The sequence below is a fragment of the Haemaphysalis longicornis genome, unplaced genomic scaffold (assembly GCF_048455015.1).
Source record: "Haemaphysalis longicornis isolate Haplotype H1 unplaced genomic scaffold, Haemaphysalis longicornis Haplotype H1 scaffold_9, whole genome shotgun sequence".
In the NCBI taxonomy this organism is placed as follows: domain Eukaryota; kingdom Metazoa; phylum Arthropoda; class Arachnida; order Ixodida; family Ixodidae; genus Haemaphysalis; species Haemaphysalis longicornis.
In genome coordinates this window covers 113,675,356-113,695,377 of record NW_027526460.1, presented here as the reverse complement: position 1 = coordinate 113,695,377, position 20,022 = coordinate 113,675,356, and positions in this window count along the sequence as shown.

The following is a 20,022-nucleotide window of genomic DNA, read 5'->3' as shown; positions in this document are numbered from 1 at the left end:
AACTCAAAGAATACACAGGCGGCGAAGCAGCAGTCAACAAAGTGACGTGTGCGAGGGAGCGTCGACGATCGGAAAAAGCGTGGCGTCTGCAGGCTTTTATCTTTCGGTGCCAGTGTTTCTGGAACTGTCGATTTACATCCAGAACATTGTAGATCAGAGAAGATTATTCTGGGCTAGTGAGGTTAACACGAAACAGTCTGCTTATCTGAATATGCTAGCCCGTGCGGCCTAAAAAATGAAGAACGCAAGGCGCGCTTCGCTTGAGACAGATAACAGAGCTGGGCGTAGCCGGGCAGTAAAAAAGGAATACAAACCCAGTTTGTATTTCGTGCGTTCGGTTTTCTGACTGCCTTGATGGTAGTTCGCGTCGCAGCTGGCAGATGGCGCCACCAGTCCACGGCGCGCGCGCCGCTCGTGGGACCTTGTTCTCGGCGGTTGCACTCGGTCTTGCAAGAGGTAGCGTCAAACATCCCCCTCGCGAGGGGCACGATCAAATGCAGAGCATTTCCGGGGGCGCACGACGTTAAGTAGTTTGCGTTACGTTAATGTTGTTGCACTTGTGGCAACTGCTGACGAGAGAGCGCTCGTCAGCAGTAATTTGAATGAGTCAACGATATAAGGCGCGTTCATAGCGTCCCATTCTGTGTCGGCTCTGTGGCGCAGTGGGTAGAGCACCATGTACATTGCGTTCCGCCCGCAGGGTCGATGGATCGAAACCTGGCGCCGGATAGTATTTTCTTTTATATAGTGTAGGGGAAGGGTACGGACTACGACGGGACAACGCGGGTGACATCGTGAGTTACTTAAATGCTCTGCATTTAAAACAAACAATAAATAAACAAACAAACGCATACATGGTTCGCGGCAATATGACTGCGCTTCTGTCTCACTGAACGGTGATGTTACACTGGTACGCAACTGCTGCCAGAGCACAGAAAAAAAATTTCATCCGGACCGGACAGAGCAGTGTAACAAAGGGCATTGCTATCTTTAACAATTTTTAGGAAAAGACGCTTCAAAAGCTGATATGCGCCATAAATTTTCACCGATAATCATGCTGTTATTCATTCGTCGGAATGTAAACGTGATGGGCTCAAGGTACTGTTGTTGATACGTTGCCACCTTCTCTCACAAAATCCGTTTTAAAATTAAACGCAGAGATAAGCGGCTCCTGCGTTCGAGATTTTCCGTTGACACAAAGCGTTTTATACTTGTAACGATAATGACATACCTATTCGAGTTATTTGCAAAGCGCGCAGCCTGGTACTGAATTGCCCGAATTTGTCCGCAAAACTTAGCGTTCGCCTCCTAAACCAAAGCGCCATACTAATTCTCAATGTTTCTTAACAGATTTCAGAAAGCTGAATAATTCTTGCGCCCAAACACGAACCGCTACGGACCATTACGAACCATTTGTTTCGGTCCCGAGCTAAATTGCAACGTGACTTTTATTGGTGAGACGAAGCAGAAACGGAAACAAAAAGCGTTTCGTTGCGACACCCTGAAGAAGTTTGACAGAGCCATTGCATTTTTAAAGCTGCAGCTTAGCCTGTAAATGGTTGTGCTTCGGCGTAGTAATTAGGGAAGGCCCTATTTGCAGCACTTAGAAGGCATAATCAGGTTTACCAGACGAAAGGCTACGTCTCATCTTCATTCGTGTGAAATACTTTTTAAGCCTTGCCCTCATAAAACTCCTAGTCTGTACCCATGAACAGAAGCCCATATTCACAAACTTCCCAAACCGACCTAACTTCTGAAAAACATCTGAACCACTGTGTTTGTGGTTTATAAGCTCTATTGCCACACAACTAAAGTAGAAGAAGAAAGCGCCACTCAAAGAAAGGAAACTGTTTCTAGTGAATCACTCAGAAGTGTAGAAAGGAATACGAAAGTCACGCTGCAAATCCTACGAGTCAAAGCTACACCTCCGAGATGACGATCAAGGCTGCGTACTGAGTCATCTTTGCCATTCCCCTCTGACGATGTCGTTAAGAACATTAAAAGAAGAAATATCTTCTTACACAGATAACAATAGGCAGCCTCTGAAAAATCAGCTGCGAGAGATACGGTGCTTCGCCTCATCTTTCGGGTCTTCATGTTGAGGCGGTGTCGACAGGGCAGATGCGGCGAAGGTTGCGGCTGTCGTGAATATTTGACGAGAGGCGGTAGGAACGGCAGCTTTCCCGCGACGTGGGCGTCGCAGACGTGTCTCTCTTCGAGTTCATCATAGGGAAACCAGCCCCGCTTCGGAGCGTATTGCTCAGCGCTATGTGCGCACTCTCAACGGCCACGACTGAAGAGTTTCTTCCTTTTTTGTGCACTCGGCACTCCGCATGCAACGGTTTTCTCACGCCACGCGCACGCTCCATTCCGGCCTTGGGCGGAACTCCCGTATTTCACAAAAAAGTTACGTTTTGTTGAATTTGTCTTTTCCAGCGCAAAAAGCTGCAACTGCTTTTACAGGTACGCATTTGCGTAATGCCGATTAATTCATGTTTTACGAATCGTATCACATCCACGTCGACAGTGAACTTTCAGAGATACGCCAAAAAAAGAAATGAAAATCAGACGAACGTTGTCGAATGATCAACAGCTTGTTGTTGTCTTTTCTAGCTCTTCTTCCCGCTCTCGTCGGTACATTGTATGGGGTTCGACTCGAAGATGGCAACAATCGGAATTTGGTTATCCCTTGAAACGAAGACGACCCACCCCAAACGCCGCCGCGACAGCTCGAAAATTCAGCTCATCTCAGCTATTCATTTTTAGTGCTTGTAAGTGCCTCGGGTGACCGTTTCGTTTTGGGCACGTCAGTCACGTTAGCGCATTGCCATTTATACGCGGATACTCAGGGCAGTTCTCCAAATGCACTGAAACCCGGACGTTTGGCCAAATATCTGACAGTTAAAAAAAGTGGAAATATCACCCCTGTGCGGAATACTAACTCGCCAAGGCCAATATTGCCTGAAATACAGAAGTCATTTCTTCAGTGTTCCGCTCACCTCCAACACAGTGCACCATCCTTCGGCTTCTTCGGTGCCTGTCTTGCTAGAGCCGTGAATGGGGCTTCACTTGACTTGTCTATGGCCCCAAATTCAACCCTTTATGCTGTTCTGTTTATACAGACTTTTTTACCGGCGCATCAAATGTGATGTTGGTGTTGCCGCAATCAACTGCGCTAAAATGCAATTGAAAATCATTAGACTAGCGGTAATTCAAACTCGAAGGTACCCCAGAATTTTGTTTGAATTATAAGAAGTTCCACTAAATATGACTCGGGCCAACATACCATCTTCTGTTGTACTGAAGCATTCCCGTATATTTAATAATGCAACATTCACTCACAATAATCAAGTGCAATTAAGACTGGAAAAAAAACCTATGACTGCTTTGGTCTTTCCTGAGAGTTCAAAACTATGTTTCTGATGCCAGAAAGGTTAGCCCGTTCATTTAGACAGTTTTCCGCACTGGTCGAAAAGTTATGGATTCCAGCACTGTTCTGAAAGAATGCCTGTGTTCAGCTAGAAGCGGGCAAATGCAGCACATATTTTCCGCCAAGGACAAGCAAAACGTGCACATTGACAGAATTTAAGCAATGGGGAATTTTGAATTAGGCGGCTTTAAAATACGTAGAATACACAGCGGGCCATCAACATTCTAAATTTGCTTGAATTAACCGAAAGTTTCAATTATCCGAGTTTAAAATATCGCCAGTCAACCGTATTGCTTAATGTTATATATTAGCCAAAGAAAACTTTCAAACAAAGTGTGTCACCGAACGTGCGCAAATCAACACCAGTTCTGCGGCTTGAAGTCCAGCCAGGGCATTACCGCCTGAAATAGGCGGCCGGATAATTTACCCACAGCTGCTAGAAGCGTGCGCAGGTCGTTTTTGCTGATTGGCCTGCTTCGGATAGTGAGGAAAAAGAGGCAGTACGCTGTGCGTGATACGTCAGCGTGTTGTTTCTCTTTTCGTTGACGTATCGTCGCCCCCGGGAAAAATCGATACTCGGTCTCGGCAGTCCCTTCTTGGGGATGCTTTTGTTTGAAGGACGCTCGCTGGCAGCTCTTTTCTACGCCTAATGCGGTTATGTGGTCCCTTTGTCGGCCAACGCGTCACAAGTTCAATGCTCAAAAAGGATGGGCTGCTACGAATCTAGCTTTTATTTTACGCCTCGGGCTCCAGCACACAGCGCCTTTGTGCGCTGTTAGTTTAAGCTTTGATGTTTATTGCCCTAAGTTTGCTGTGTGGTCTCAAGTTAGTGCAAACATTTTTAGTTCTTGCCTGATACTAGTTGCGTGGTACCAGTTGCACGTCGAAAATTGCTTGGTACCATTACTTCGGCAACAACAAATGACGCAGTTTTGGGCTTACAAGTGCTTTTGCGTCTTTTCAGCGGTGTTTATCAAACCGATATGCACTTGGCCTTTCTCATATGGAGGGTCTTGGAAAAAATGCTTGCCTTAAAAAACCCAACTTGTCCTTAGCGGTAATTAACACGCTCCGGAATTGACAAACTGATCACAAACAGGCTTGGACGAGTTAAGGGTACTCACGGATGCCGCACGTTTTTACCTGATAATTTTCTCTAGTGTCTTATGTCTTTATGTAGTACAGTCGAAAAACATATAACGGCCCCACTTAAAACGAACTTTCGCCTATAACGAACAAAACCCGCGTGACCGTCAAAATATACGTTATTTCAATGGCATAAAATCCCACGTACAACGAACATCTTTGAGCCCTGCCTATCTGTTACAGCTAACGGCCGGCGCCGCGATGTGGGTTGAAATGATGGCCTAGCTCTGTCCAGCTCTGCCGGCGAGGAGGATTTTGAAGTGGATCGTCGACGCACGGGCTAGCAACATTCCATTAAGTTTTCCAATGATGCTACGCAAAGCCAGAGAATGTGCATTTATGTCGGAATTTAAGGCGACACATACACTGGCGGGAACCATAGCAAAGTGCGCGTCACAGCACTTCAGTGCACTAACATGGATGGCCGTGACCGGCGGGTGCCTTTCGTCATGCGAAAATTGAAGGAGCCGCGTCGCTTGATGAGTTATGTTGCCGTGCGCTACAGGCACTACATTAAGGCGTGGATGACGCAAGATTTATTCGCGGATTGGCTGAACGAGTTCGACCGTGACATGCAGAGGCAAGGCATACGCCTGCTGCTCGTGATCAATAACTGCTCTGCACCACGCGCAAACTTCCCTCACGGTAGTGACCCTGCTTTTCCTGCCTCCCAACACCGCTTCGAACGTGCAGCCGCTTGATTTGGGAATAATACGTGACTTTAAGGCATCGTATAGGCCCCGCGTTGTGGAGCGCTTGGTCGTAGCTGTTGATCGCCCGGAAGCCAACTTGCCGCTTCGAGTTTTGCTGTATTCAGCTGTACAGATGTAGAGACGGGTCCGGGTAGCGCGAACGCCGCAAGCCGGGCCGAATGTGGGCGTGAAGCCCACGAAGAATGAACCACCAACCCGCAGTTCACGAACAGCAAATAGCCCCGTTTATTCCACCCCAATGCCTTTATACAGAGTGGGGGCGCCACCTCCCATTTACTCGAATCATCAGTTGGCGTCCTCTACATCCCTCCTTCCTGAGCTCTCAAAAACAAGTGCTACAAAACAGCACCACCACCATTCCTTGAAGCAGTCTCTCACAAATCCGGTCTACGAGGTGGCACCACGCGCCGGCCGTATCGTGTGTAACGGTGGCCTGGCGATCCTGCAGCAGGTGCGGGAGCTGGAGCGTTGGAAGTATTACCGGTTGCTGCCGGCTGTGGCCCGGGAGACGGCACTTGGATTGCAAATGTCTGGGCCGCAGAGTTGTCGCTTTCCGTGTCAGCTGAGGGGGTGGACTAACGATTGCTGCAGGGCAAAAGATGTCTACGATTTCGCACTAGTACGCCACTGGGCGGCTCGACGATGTACAAGTGGGCCCTCTGAGTTGGGCTTAGGACCGTCGCCCTTGACCTCATATTGCGCACTCACACTTCCTCTCAATCTTAGAGAGCCCGGCCATGCGCTGCGCGTCGGTTATTGTAGTCTCTCTGTTGTCTTCGTCTCTGGGCGGTATCTCCGTCATTGAATTCTTTCACCTGAGGCCAATCTGAAACAAGGCATTGAGCCCTGGCTGGCACGCGACTTCGCAGAGAGCGTCCCATGAGCAGTTGAGCCGGGCTGTAGCCAGACACATCGGGATTGTTACGGTATGCTAACAGAGCCAGAAACGGGTCTGTGGCCTTCAGAAACAACTCCTTGATTGTGCGAACCATGCGCTCTGCTTCACCGTTTGACTGCGGGTAGCGTGGACTGCTCGTGACATGTGTGAAACCGTAGGTCTTCCGAAAGTCATCAAAAGCTTTACAGGAAACCTGTGGCCCATTTTCGCTGACGACAGTCACCGGGATGCCGTGTCGGGCAAACGTGCTCTTGATTGCTGAAATAACGGCGTCCGCAGAAGTGGACCGGAGTGTGATGACCTCTGGGTACCGAGAACGGAAGTCGACAACCGCAAGGAACTCCTGATTAGCAAAATGAAACAAGTCTATGGCCATCCTTTCCCACGGAGCTGATGGCGTCGCGGTCGGAATCATGGGCTCACAGCGTTGAACGCGTGTAGAAGCACATGCTGGGCAGTTCTCTACGGCTGCTTTAACCTGGCTGTTGAGACTGGGCCACCACACAGATTCTCGGGCAACCTCCGAGCATCGATTGACGCCCTGATGACCATCATGCAGCAGGCTCACAATGTCTCTGCGTGGTGCTGCGGGCACAACTAGACGTCCACCCATGAACAGCAGGTCCTCGCATATGGTGAAATCCCCATGGTGCTCCCAGTAGGGCGTCATGTTGAACGGCAGCCGGTCTCGTGGAGGCCACCCTTTCATGCAGTATGCTTTCAGCATTGAGCACTCGCCGTCTGAAGTTTGGCGAGATCTGAAGTCTTCAAGACGTACGGCCAGTGTTGAAGGAAGGGCTGCCACGACCAGAGACACAAAAATTTCTGTGCTGTCCACTTTGGATGTAGAAGAGCCTTCAGGATCTTTAGAGAGGGTGTCTGCAGTGGCCAGGTACTTCCCTGGAACATACTGGACTGTGAACTGATATCGCATGAGCCTTATGCGAAATCTCTGGATGCGAGGGGGATCAGCGGATCCTAGCAACCGGACGAGCGGCTGATGGTCGGTTTCAACAACAAAGCTGAGTTCGCGCAGAAATTCCTCAAACCTCTCGATGGCCCAAGAGACACCAAGCGCTTCCTTCTCAATCTGACTGTACCGCTGCTCAGCGGTAGTCAGTGCTCTTGACGCGAACGCGACAGCCCGTCGCTCTCCCGTCTGTTGCTCCTGCAAGAGAACCGCGCCTAGCCCAAACGAACTGGCATCTGCCGACAAAAGGGTGGGTAGCTCCGGATTGTAGCTAGCCATACAAGCATTAGACGCCACCATTCTCTTCAATGTCTCGAAAAAGGTTGCTTGCGCTTGGTCCCAGGTCCAGGCCGCATCCTTGTTCAAAAGGAGTCGAATCGGCGTAGTTACGGCAGACAGGTTCGGCAAAAACCTTCCAATATGGTTCCGCATGCCCAGAAACCGACGGACGCCTTGTGTATCTTTCGGCGGTTTCATGTTCACAATAGCAGAGACCTTGTCGGAGTCAGCCGAAATGCCACTGGCGCTTACCATTACACCAAGAACCTTGACGGAATATATCCCGAAGGAGCATTTCGAGCATTCAATGTAATGCCCGCTTGTTCTAACTTGCGAAGGACTGCTTGGAGTCTGCCGCCGTGCTCGGAACGGTCCATGCCGAATACTAGAATGTCACCTATCATGTTCACACATCCTTCCAGACCCTCTAGAATCCGAGAAATTTGGCGCTAAAATACTTCGGGAGCGGAAGTGATGCCGAAGGGCAAGCGGCGGTAGCAGTAGCGTCCAAACGGTTTGATGAAGGTAGTCAGTTCCTGACAGCTTTCAGACAGCCTTACTTGATGAAACCCTGATTTTGCATCAAGTTTCGAGAAGACTGCGGCATTGCCCAGACTCTCAAGTACCTGGTCCACTGTGGGCATAAGGTGTCTCTCTCGAAGAACTACTTGGTTCAACTTCGTAAGGTCGACCCAAATTCTGTATTCTGCATCCGCTTTGGGTACCAGCACAATACAGCACACGACGGGGTCGGCACAGTGACTCGCCGGATGACCCCGTCCCTTTCCATTGCGTCCAAGTTGTTCTTGACTATACCTTCTAGGGGAATAGGGGTGCGCCTGGGAACGCTGATATAAAACGGAACTGCTCCTGGCTTGATGATAATGTGGTATTCTTTAGGCATCTCGCCAAAGCCTGAGAACAACGAAGCTCCGGCCTTGTCCGACGTTGGGGGCCTGTTCGGAGCTTCCGCTTCCCCCACGGTGTCAACAAACTGGACGACTCCTAGGTCCACTACCGCCGAGTACCCCGGTAGAGGAGAGTCAATGTCTGCTGCGACGTACAATTTTTTGCATACCGTCCGGCCTTGCCACGACAGGGTAGCAGGAAACGTCCCAAACAAATTTAGGCGGCAGCTGCCCGCACCAATCAACTGTTCATCCTTGGGTTTGTCTAGGTCTACTGGGCACCCAGCGAAGCTCGGAGGTACGACAGAAACGCGTCCGCTCCAGTATCCACCTTGAATTGAAGGGGCGTCCGTTGACATGAACAACGACATGCCGGCGTTCTCTTTGCGATGCATCCACGGCGCGGAGGTGGATTTGGCTTAGGCGCCTAGAACTATTCGAGTGGCAAACCGCCGCGAAGTGTCCGTTCTTGCGGCAGTTGTTGCAGGTGGCCCACCGTGCTGGGCACTCAGATCGCGGATGAGGGGCGTGGCCGCAAAAATCGCATGCCGACTTCAGGCCGGTACGGTACTAGGGTGGCCGATAGACGTTACTTCGGGCAGTTTGCACGCTGGGGCGGCGGCCATTCTGTACGGCTTATTCGCAACGGCGTCAACATTCAGTTCGTCTGGTGCGAAGCCTGTCCCTTCACGCCGCCTTTTCTCATCTTCGGCGTCTTCGTACTGACGCGCTTGGATGAGCGCCTAGTCTAGTCTGAGCTTTGGATTGCGGCAGAGCCGGTCGGTCAAGCGAGAGTAAAGCAAACCTACGATAAATCTGTGCCGAACAAGCCGGTCGTCGACTTCCCGAGAGGCGTAATTGCATTTCTTCACGAGATTTCGGAGCGCTGTGAAAAACGCGTCGACTGACTCGCCTACGGCTTGCGTGCGCTTGTGGAACCTGCGCGATTCGTATACCTCGCTGACGGGGTATACAAAATATCCCGAAAGACTCGTTGTCACGCCGGAGTACGAGCGATAGGCCTCGGCGTCTGACATGAGAGACGAAAGCACTGCGTGACCTTGGGGACCCATACAGTAGAGGAGCGTGCCTACCTTGGTTCCTCCGGGGGCGGAGGACAGCCCTGAGGCGAAGGAGTAATCCTCGAATGGTTGAAGCCACGCGGTCTATTAAGCTGGGTTGTCGAAAGTGAACTGCGGCGGAGTTCGCAACGTGAAGCTGGCGGTCACGGTGGAGGCGGCGGCTGGGTTATCCTGCATGTTGCGCGGTTGTTGCAGGACCCCACTTCAGACAACATGTAGAGATGCGCCCGGGTAGCGCGGACGCCGCTAGACTGACCGAATGTGGGCCTGAAGCCCGCGAACAATGAACGACCAACGCGCAGTTAATGAACAGCAAAAAGCCCCGTTTATTCCACCCCAATGCCTTTATACAGAGTGGGGGCGCCATCTCCCAGTTACTCCAATCATCAGGTGGCGTCTTCTACAGAGATGGTGAATGTTGCCTTATCGGTTGTGACAGCCACTTGTGCGGAGGTGTTTCCGCAAGGTTGGCTTCGTCGACACACAACCTGAAGCCGAGCTTAATGGTTCCGATGGTCAGTCCGGCAGCAATTTGTGGCAACGAGTCATCGACTCCGACATGGGGGGCCATGACCTCGGCTCGGTCGATTTCGTTTGAGCCGATGAAGATGCTGGCACCGATGAACCATACACAAATGGGGGCCTCGTTAATGAAGTGCGGGGCAAGAGCGATGCGGAGGAATGGGGCGCGGACGAGGACGGCACTTCTGAGCCTGCGCCTATGAGAACACCTGTTGCAATGGGCTACATAGAGGACCTTAAATGACTTGCTCACCCCAAGGGCCTCGGCAAAAAGCACGCGGCTGCTCTAAATAAACTGGAGACCGCCCTCATCAAGTCTGCACTGCAGAAGCAAACAGCCAAAGTTCTGTTTTGACTTCAGATTTCTTCTTGCTGTAGTCCATTACTACGAACTTCAGGATATCACGAACGGAATCCGCGTGACACTCAGTTTCCGCTATAAGCGGGCTCGACTGTATTTATATATTTTTCTCGCTGGCGCCTTAGGGGTCGACGATGGAAAGGGCCTGAACACCTTGTGCCACGTAATAGGGCGAAGTTCAAAGATAATGTGCTCACCGTTTCTCGGAAGTCAGTGGATGCCGGACATGCGCGAGGTTTTTATGCCCGCTAGCTGCATGCACCTGGCTCGGCAGATTCCACCCCCCAAAAAGAGAGCGCACATTTAAAAAAAGGTGAGACAAGCCACAGTAGCGCAAGATAAATATTCATAAGTCAAATAGTCACGAGCGAGTATTCGGCACCGCCGCCTGTACCACGTTTAACAAGCACCATGCGCATGTCCCATCTCTCTGAGACCGGTCTGTAGCTCTGCACAGCAACCTTTTAACCGAGGAGGCATCGTGTTTTATCACCAATTTCACTGAGGAGTACCAGAATTTAAACAAGGGCGCTGCAATTGCATTCCTCGAAGAAACGCAACAAGCAAGTCACGTGATCGCAGTCGCCCACTTTGAACGCGCACCCGAAGATACCTCCAAGCTTCTGCATCCCTTCGACGTGAATCCGGCGCTGCTGCAAGAAGACAGGAACAAGTTATTGGCTTTGCTGCGTCGCTAGAGCGAGTGTTTTTCGTCGAACTCAAAGTTACGTCAGGCACATCTCGCGAAGCACCTGACAATAACCGAAGATGGAGCCAGACCTGCCCGACAGTCACCATACCGCGTCTCTTCACACGAGCGCGAAGCCATCCGGACTCTAGTCGACGACATGCTCAGCGACGACATTATACAGCCATCGAAAAGTCCGTGGGCTGCACCTGTCGTACTCGTGAAGAAAAAAGACCGCACTTTAAGGTTCTACGTTGATTACCAGAGACTGAACAAAATCTCCAAAAAGAACGTGTACCCTCCACCACGTATCGACGACGCCCTCGACCACCTCTGCCACGAGAAGTACTTCTCATCGATGGATCTGAAGACCAGCTACTGGCAAACTGAAGTGGACGAGAGAGACCGAGAGAAGACGGCATTTATAACCCCGAACGATCTATACGAGTTCAAGGCGATACCGTTTGGGCTGTGCACTGCGCCAGCAACGTTTCAAAGAGTCATGGCCACTGTGCCACCTGGCCTGAAGTGGCACACCTGTCTCGTATTCCTCGACGACGTTATGGTATTCGCCCGGACTTTCGATGAACAACTTGCAAGGTTGGAGTCTGTACTCGAGGCTATTCGCTCGTCGGGGTTAACGCTGAAGCCAGAAAAGTGCCGCTTGGCGTACGCGGAACTCAAGATTTTGGGCAATGTCGTCAACGCCGCGGGAGTCCTGCCTGACCCGGCGAAAAATTCAGCCATAGCGAACTTCCCGATACTGAAAGACAAGAACGGCGTGCGAAGGTTTCTCGGACTGTGCGCATAATACCGGCGCTTCGTCGCAAACTTCGCACGCATTGCAGAGCCACTCATGCGCTTGACGAAAGATAGCACCCCTTTCAGCTGGCAAAACGCCAAAAAAAAAACTCCCACCTCCCCTCGCGGGAACCCCTGTGTAGATGTGACGCATAGGCGGAGCGGCGAAGGGACCGCGTTTTATAGCGCGTATAACGTTGAGGGAACTGCGTAAGCCGGTCCCAGTCGGTGACGACGTTGGCGTACTTGTAAAGCGGCGTGGACTCTAGGTGTTTGAGCCAAGCGTGGATGTTGCTTCGCCGGAGAATAGCATACCGGTTATATGCGCAGCGCGTCCGAAGGAGAGGAACCGCGGAAGAGAGAGTACTGCACATGCGCCGACCCCAGCGCGTTTGCCGCGGCTATGACGCAACACAATCCAACACAATTCACTTTAATTCAATCCAAATCCAATCCAAGCCAAGCCAAGCCAATCCAAGCAAATCCAATCCAATCCAATCCAAGCCAATCGAATCGAATCCAATCCAATGCCCCTCGCGAGGGAGTGTTCGCTATCGGAGAGGAGAGGGGGTGAGCGCCGGAGAGCGCAGCTGGCGCGGCGAGGAGAATAGGGGATTGGCGGACAACGCCGACGACGACGACGACGACGCCGGAGGGACAAGGCGAGTGAATCAGATGCTCTGCAAAAGCAATCTGCGAGCTGCAACAATGCCTGCAAAGCCCGCTTGTGCTCGCGCATTTTGAGGAAAACGCCGAAACGGAAATCCGCACGGACGCCAGTGATATAGGTTTGGGTGCCGTCCTCGTCCAAAAGCAAAGCGGTTGCGAAAAAGCAATCGCCTATTGCAGCCGTGGTCTGTCCAAGGAAGAAAAAAAAACTACTCACCCTCTTAGAAAGAATGCCTCGCGATTATAAGGGCCATTTCGAAATTTCGCCAATACATGTCTGGAAGACCGTTCAAGGTTGTGACAGACCACCAATCGCTGTGTTGGCTCGCCAATCGGAAAGACACCTCTGGACGACTTGGGCGGTGGAGCTTGCACCTCCAAGAGTTTGACGTTACAATCGTCTATAAATCCGGCAGGAAACACTCCGACGCCGACTGCCTGTCCCGCGCCCCCGTCGACCCACCGGCAGAAGACTACGATGAAGACAGCGCGTTCTTCGGAGCTGTGACGGAGAGCGACCTAGCCGCCCAGCAGCGTTCCGGCCCCGACTTGCGCGTCATGATCGACTACCTCAAAAAACGCAACGTCGCCGTGCCTAGGGCGTTCAAGCGGAACTTACCAGCATTCAGCCTGAAAAAATCCGTTCTTGCGAAGAAGAATTTGAGCCCCGGAACGGGAACGAATTATTTACTTCTCATCCCCGCATACCTTAGTGACGAAATTTTGGAAGTGTTCCAGGACGACCCGTCTTCTGGACATATCGGCACAGCTCGCAATATTGAAAAAAGGAAGGCGTAGTACTTCTGGTCTTGCTCAGAAAAGGAGAAACCAGCGAGCAGAACGCAGGACAAGAGAAGGAGGCACACAACCAAGGAGGAGGCACACTTTTCCTGCGTTCTGCTCGCTGGTTTCCCCTTTTCTGAACATTCTGAACCAACTAGCCCAGCAATTCACTCTCTTGAACTACTTCTGGTCCAGCCTTACATCCGACGTCACCCACTACGTTCGGAGATGCCGTGACTGCAAGCGACGAAAAACACCGTCGACAAGACCCGCCGCACTTCTGCAACCGAACGCCGTCCCGTTGAGGCCATTTCAACAGATTGGAAAGGACCCTTCAGGCCCATTTCCTACGTCACGATCACAGAACAAGTGGATTGTCGTAGCGACAGACTACATGACCCGCTACGCAAAATACCGCCGCTCTTCTGAGGGGGAGTGCACAAGAAGTCGCCAAGTTCTTCATAAAACAAGTTGTGCTGCGACATGGAGCCCCTGAAGTCCTAATCACGGACCGCGGAACGGCCTTCACTGCGGAGCTCATGCAAGGACTCCTACGCTACAGCAACAGGGATCACCAAAGAACGACGGCGTAACCCCCAAACGAACGGACTAACGGAACGCCTGAATAAGGCAATTGCGGATATGCTGTCTATGTACACCGACGGTGAACGTAAGACTTGGGACGACGTCCTACCGTATGTCACGTTTGCGTACAACACGGCTATCCAGGAAACTACGCAGATGACACCGTTCGAGCTTGTCTACGAAAGACGGCCGACTACTATGCTGGACGCCATGCCTCCCCACATGGAAGACGACGACCTCAACCCCGACGTCCAAGGATACCTTCAGCGTGCGGAGGAGGCCCGCCAGCTTGCTCAAGTTCGCCCAACGGACCAGCAGCTGGTGGATGCGAGACGCTACAACCTCCGACGCCGAGACGCCGAGTACCGCCCAGGGGGATCGTGTGTGGGTTCGGACTCCCATCCGACGACGTGTACTCAGTGAGAAGCTTCAACGACCGTATTTGGGCCCCTACCGGATTCTACAACGTGTTGGCCACCTTACTTATGAGGTGATCCCCGATGGGGATTCAGGAACATCACGACGATGCACGCGGCCAGAAGTCGCTCACGCGGTTCGCTCAAAACCTTTCTACGCACGATGACGGACTTTTATTTTTTATTTGTCCAGACTGTGGCTTATGTTAGCATCGGGTCGATGCACTCTTAGAGGGGGGGTAATGCTGGGCAACCATGCATTGGCTTGTTTATGTGTGTTTTGCTTTTTCCGCCCGGCTGCGCCAGTCTGTTTTATCGGTGTTTTCTGTGTTCAAAGGGAAGCGCGTGTTCCGTTCTCTCTGTGCCCATTGTGTTATCTCTTCTGATAGGGAGAGCGTTCCGAACTGGGTGGTTCCCGTTTGAACCCGTTCCCTTTCATCCTTCCCGCTTGTTCCCTCCCGTTTCAACCCGGCGCAAAACTACCTTCCCTTTTCCCCCTTTCCCATTTCGCCTGTTCCCATTTGAACCTCGTCGTTTGTTCCGTGCCGCTTCAACACTGTACAAAACGCCCTTCCCGTTTCGTATTTTCCCATTTAGCGCCTTTTACTCCGCGGCAGCGGTGATAGATCCAGCCCCAACGGTTTCACATACAAATGCACATCCACTTATATGCTACACACAAACAAAAAGAGAGGACGAGATTTAACAATCTAGAACCTTTCCGCTAACGCAGTGCCAGTTTGTAGCTATAGTTGCATTTATTAAAACACCCAACTTCATTTTCGGCAAGAGGTCCGCTTCTCCTTTGCTTTTGTGACTTTTTTGTTAAGTGGCTATCGAAGGCGTTCATTGCTGTAACAGAAGAAAAGCCGGCCAATAGCCGCAATATCGCTATAATGACGTATTTCGAGCTCTCGAAGAACCCCAATGCCGGGAAAGGGAGATAATCTTTGGAGCAAGTTTCTAAGTTTTCTAATGAGCATAAAGCAGTACTTTTTGGCTGATCTGCCTTGAAACTTCTCTTCTTAATACTGCATGTGTTTGTTGATTACGTTCTGAGCGCAATAAAGATTTGGAAAAGAGGTCGAAAAAACTGTTGCAGGATTCCTTTAAAAGTTCATAATATCAGCGGCCGCGTAGTCTTTTTTTTTTATTTTACGCAACTCTCTGGGTATCTGTATTGCTGCTAGACGTGCAGCGCGTTCGGATATCTTGAATATATCTCTTCACAGCGACTTTAAGAATGCTCTTGTTTTGATGCCCTACCCATGCCAGTAATCCCGTCATGTGCAATTCTAACGTTAAAACAGACGCTTGACAATGAAAGTAACATGAGTGCTATTATCAGCGCAATCACACATTTGTCATTGTTGGTGCATGCAGATTGAGCTGAGTGGCTCAGCACACATTCTGCCTCTGCGAAGATATACACCGCTTTCTTGCTCAATAGGCATCTTTTTTCTCTGCCGCTCCCATGTGCACAGCGCGGTGTTTTATTGATCGTTAAGGCGTACGCCCCGCACTAATCTCGTGATACCGTACCATTTCATGGCTTCGGACCGGAGACCCAGACCCAGCCATGCTGTTAATCTCCCCTTGCACGGCCATCGGGTAAATCACGTTTCCCTCTTTTTACGAGGCAGTTCCGCGTGTGTAGCGGGAGGCATTCTTCTCGACAAGGAGGCCAGGCCGTAACTCTAGGCCGAAAGGGGAAACCCTTCCGAAACAATCTTCCTGGCCGTTTGTTGCTGGATTTCGGTATCTTTCCCCATTCGTATTGCGCTTTGTGCCTCGCGTAAGTAGGACAAATAAATGAACCAACAGTGCTCTTTTACGTATGTACTCAGCAACGAAAGAAACACATCAAGGGAATAAAAAATTGCGAGATCACAGGAGCATTTCGTCGGGTCTTCGATAAACGCCAAAATAACGATATGGGTCATCGCTGCTAACAACATTCTGGACTGTTCTTGTTGAGCGTAGGCTTGTTCCTCGCCATAACTACATATTACCAGGAGTGGCCGCTGGTTTTATTACCCGTTCCACAAAGTTTACCTACGGCGACGTCATTTTACAATGTTAGGTGAATATTTCGTCCAACCATGCCTTCTTATTTGTTGACTGAGATTGCAATAGCAACCGTGACTGTTAAATTAAGCTTCTTCTTTTAGCTACTCCGGCGACAATGATGGCGTAGACGAAGGAAGGAAGGATAATACAGTGCATGAAAGGCAGGGAGGTTAACCAGGTTACAGTCCGGTTGGCTACCCTACACATGGGAAGTGGGGAAGGAGGGATTCAAAGAGAAAGAAAGACTATTGAAAAAACAGGAATAGAGCTTGAGGACCAAGAAAAGAAAAATGAAAGATAACTACAAAAACAAAACAATAGGCGCTAATAAAGCCTAAACTGAAACGGTAAACTAACCAAATAACAAATGAACAATGGTGCACAGTGTCTCTACAATCGTTCAGACAGGCCTGTGTCCTTTAGGAACCGAAGTAATGCTTTTGTGGCCTTTTCGGACTGTGATGGGCTACGTCTGTGACACAGAACAGTTTGCGCAGTTAATTGCTGGTTGTCGAGTTTTCGGAAAGCGGTTGACAGGTGGAGTCTCTGCGTTGCAAACCGGACACAGTGACACAAGAGGTGTTCTATTGTCTCGTCCGTGGCGCACACGTCACATGCAGGGCTGTCAGTCATGCCGATAGTGAATGAGTAAGCTTTAGTGAAAGCAACTCCAATCCACAGTCGGCACACTAGGGTGGCATCTGAACGTGGCATGTTAGTGGGTAAGTGGCGCTGCAGGTCAGGGTCGAGCAAGTACAGGCGGGGGTTTGAAAACTGCGGCGTATTCCACACGGTCAGCGTGATTTCGCGGGCGATGGAGCGCAGTGACCTTGCTGCATCATGGCGCGACAACGGGATGTCGGCCAATTGGGCACTTTCATGGGCATGATGAGCCGCTTTGTCTGCACATTCATTCCCATAAATGCCGCAGTGGCTAAAGAGCCATTGAAAAATAATATTGTGCCCATGCCTTGTTAGGAAGTTATACGCTTGACGAATCTCGGCCACAAGCTGTTCGTACGGGCCGCGGTGAAGAGCAGAGTGCAGACTCTGGAGAGCTGGCCTGGAGTCGCAAAGCATAGTCCATTTTTGGGGTAATTCTTGCTTTAGGTACAGAAGAGCCTCGAGAATAGCTGTGAGTTCGGATGCAGTTCGGTGCAAGTTCAATACCCACCCCTTAAAGGCCTAGCATAAGGCCCAGCTGGGCATAGAACAGGCTGGAGTAGGCCAACAGACGGTTTTTCGGGGCTGACTATAGATGCACAAGACGCGACGTATTTTGCGAATCTGGTACAAAGTCCTGGCCAAATACCCGACCTCGAACGTGGTCCTAAGTGTTCTGGAATTCAAGGTGGCCTGCTGTTGCCTCGTAACGGAACGCATCCAAAATACGTTAACTGAGGGAACGGGGCACAACCGGGTCCCATATGACGCTCTAATTGCGGTAGGTGATGCGGTACAGTGCCCCATTTAGAAGCTCAAACTGGCGCAATCGTCGACGTCAGAGGGTATTCGGTGGTCCTGTCGAACCAGTGAGCCGGTTTAGTATTTTTCGGCAATAACTGTCGGCTCGCTGACCTTCAACCAAGTCGCGGCAACCGTCCATTGTGACATCGGAGTGGTTAATGGGCAACAATAGCGCATTGGAAGGCACGACGTCGCGCAAAGACGGCACCAGCGGACACTGCGAAGGCGCACTGCGTCGAGATGCTGAGTCTAGCCTTAAATCACTCCAGAGTCATGTTCTTGCAAGATGAGAATCGAGTGAACAAATCGTTCTAGTAGGTTCCTCGATGAAAGAAGCCAACACGGAGCATGGTGGTCTCTAACGGCTGCGAAATGTCGGCGGTAAAGGTATTGCCGGAATTTTTGTACAGGCTACACAACAGCCATACACTGTTTCTTAGTGATGGTGTAATTCTTCCCTTAAGGTGTGGTTGAGCGGTTGACATCTGCAACCACTTGTAAAGCAAAGCTTTGTAGCTCTACCAGCCAACGGTTCCTTCGTGGTGTGCGGGACAACAAACTCCCAACGCGGCGGAGGCGCCGGGGGATGGGGAGAGGGGGACGGAGGGTTTCACTCGCGGGGCACACTGTAGATGGCACGGCGAATTTACCCAGCGTTCCCCGCGCAGAAGTTACTACTCGCCGCGGCGGCGTCGCTGGTTCGGCTTTGCTTTAGCGACGGTTGTTTTGGGCCTGTTTTGGAGCAGATTCGCGTCCATTGCGCGCTGCCTTCGCGCAAAAACATTGGGCTATTCGATGTAAAACATCAATATACAACTGGTAGTGGGCAGTGTTTTTTTATATAAGAGTAAGGCACTTTTTATGAGGCGCACGCTCATGTGGGCTCAATATTTTTCTTAGTATTTTTTGCGAGCTTCACACGTAGCGCACGCCCATACGCAAGCCTGAACGATGCCGGGCGCTCCTCGCGAGGCCCGCGCTCAGGTGCGCAAGGTTTTCTTTGTATATTTTTTTGCAAATGCCGACGGATGGAGCTCTAGCTTAGCCAGCTCTGCCGTAAAAGAGAAGGTCTCGTAAAAGTTGTCACTGTTGAGGCGGAAACCAGGGCGATTCGCGCCGCTACCAGCGGTTGTTAGATGCGACGCTGAGAAGAGCATCTCTTGCAGGCGGCCCTGTCCTTCCTGCGTCGTCGTTGCCCGCGTCCGCACAGCTGCGTCTCTCTTCCGCTCACCCCCTCTCCTCTCTCCGATAGCGAACACTCTCGCCCAACATCTGCGGGCGCGTGGCGCAGCGCACTCTCACTCCGCCGGTGGGCGGCGCTGCGCGCTGTGCGCATGTGCAGTACTCTCTGTCTCTCTCCGCGGTCTCCTCTCCTTCGGGTGCGCTGCGCATATAAGCGGAGTGCCGCGTTCCGGCAGGTCTCTCAGTCGACGGTCGCCCGCGCTTGCACTTGCGCCGCATCCTTTCGCGTGGAACCCAACGATGTGATTGAAACGCAATTCACGTTCACTACGCGTTTCATACAATTCGACTAATCGACCCAATGGAAACACCAAACGGAACTTCCTTCAGCGTCGCATCACACCAGGGTTCCCGCGAGGGGAGGTGGGCGTAATTTTGTTTTTTCGTAGCTTCTCACAACTTTACAAGGACTGTTCGCAGCCAGCTCGCAGATGGCGCTGGGAGCAGACAGGAAGTGGCATGCTTCTACTTATCTGGCAACGGAATCTCGCGTGTCTTGCTGTTATCCTTCCAGTTATGAAGAGCTTTATTTTATGCTCAATATAAATATCAATTACCTCGCCTCTGGTGCTTGTTTAGTTAAGTTAAACTCTCTTCGCGTGGCGCAATACGTCGATAATATCACTCACTAACTGAGCCACGTCAAGGAGTCAATGATAGCCTTAACCGTGCTTCATGTGATGGGAAACACAATACAGATATGTACATACATAACCCTTCCTTCCTATTCTCCTCTACGGGAACCCAACTGGGCTCTGTACAACGGCCAGTAATAGTATTTTACTTCTAGACTGAGACACCATAGAATAGCATACGAACGGTATGTTATTGTCCTTTCGCTCAGCTCAACAGCCGCCGTTTGGGCGCGATGTGATGTCTTCGAGGGCAGATATACATGTTTCAGATGTTTTGGACAAAGTAAACAACTAGAGGAAAAATGCAAAAAAGAAACTCATCTTGAGGCACCAACTATCGGCTGCGCAGGGGCATGG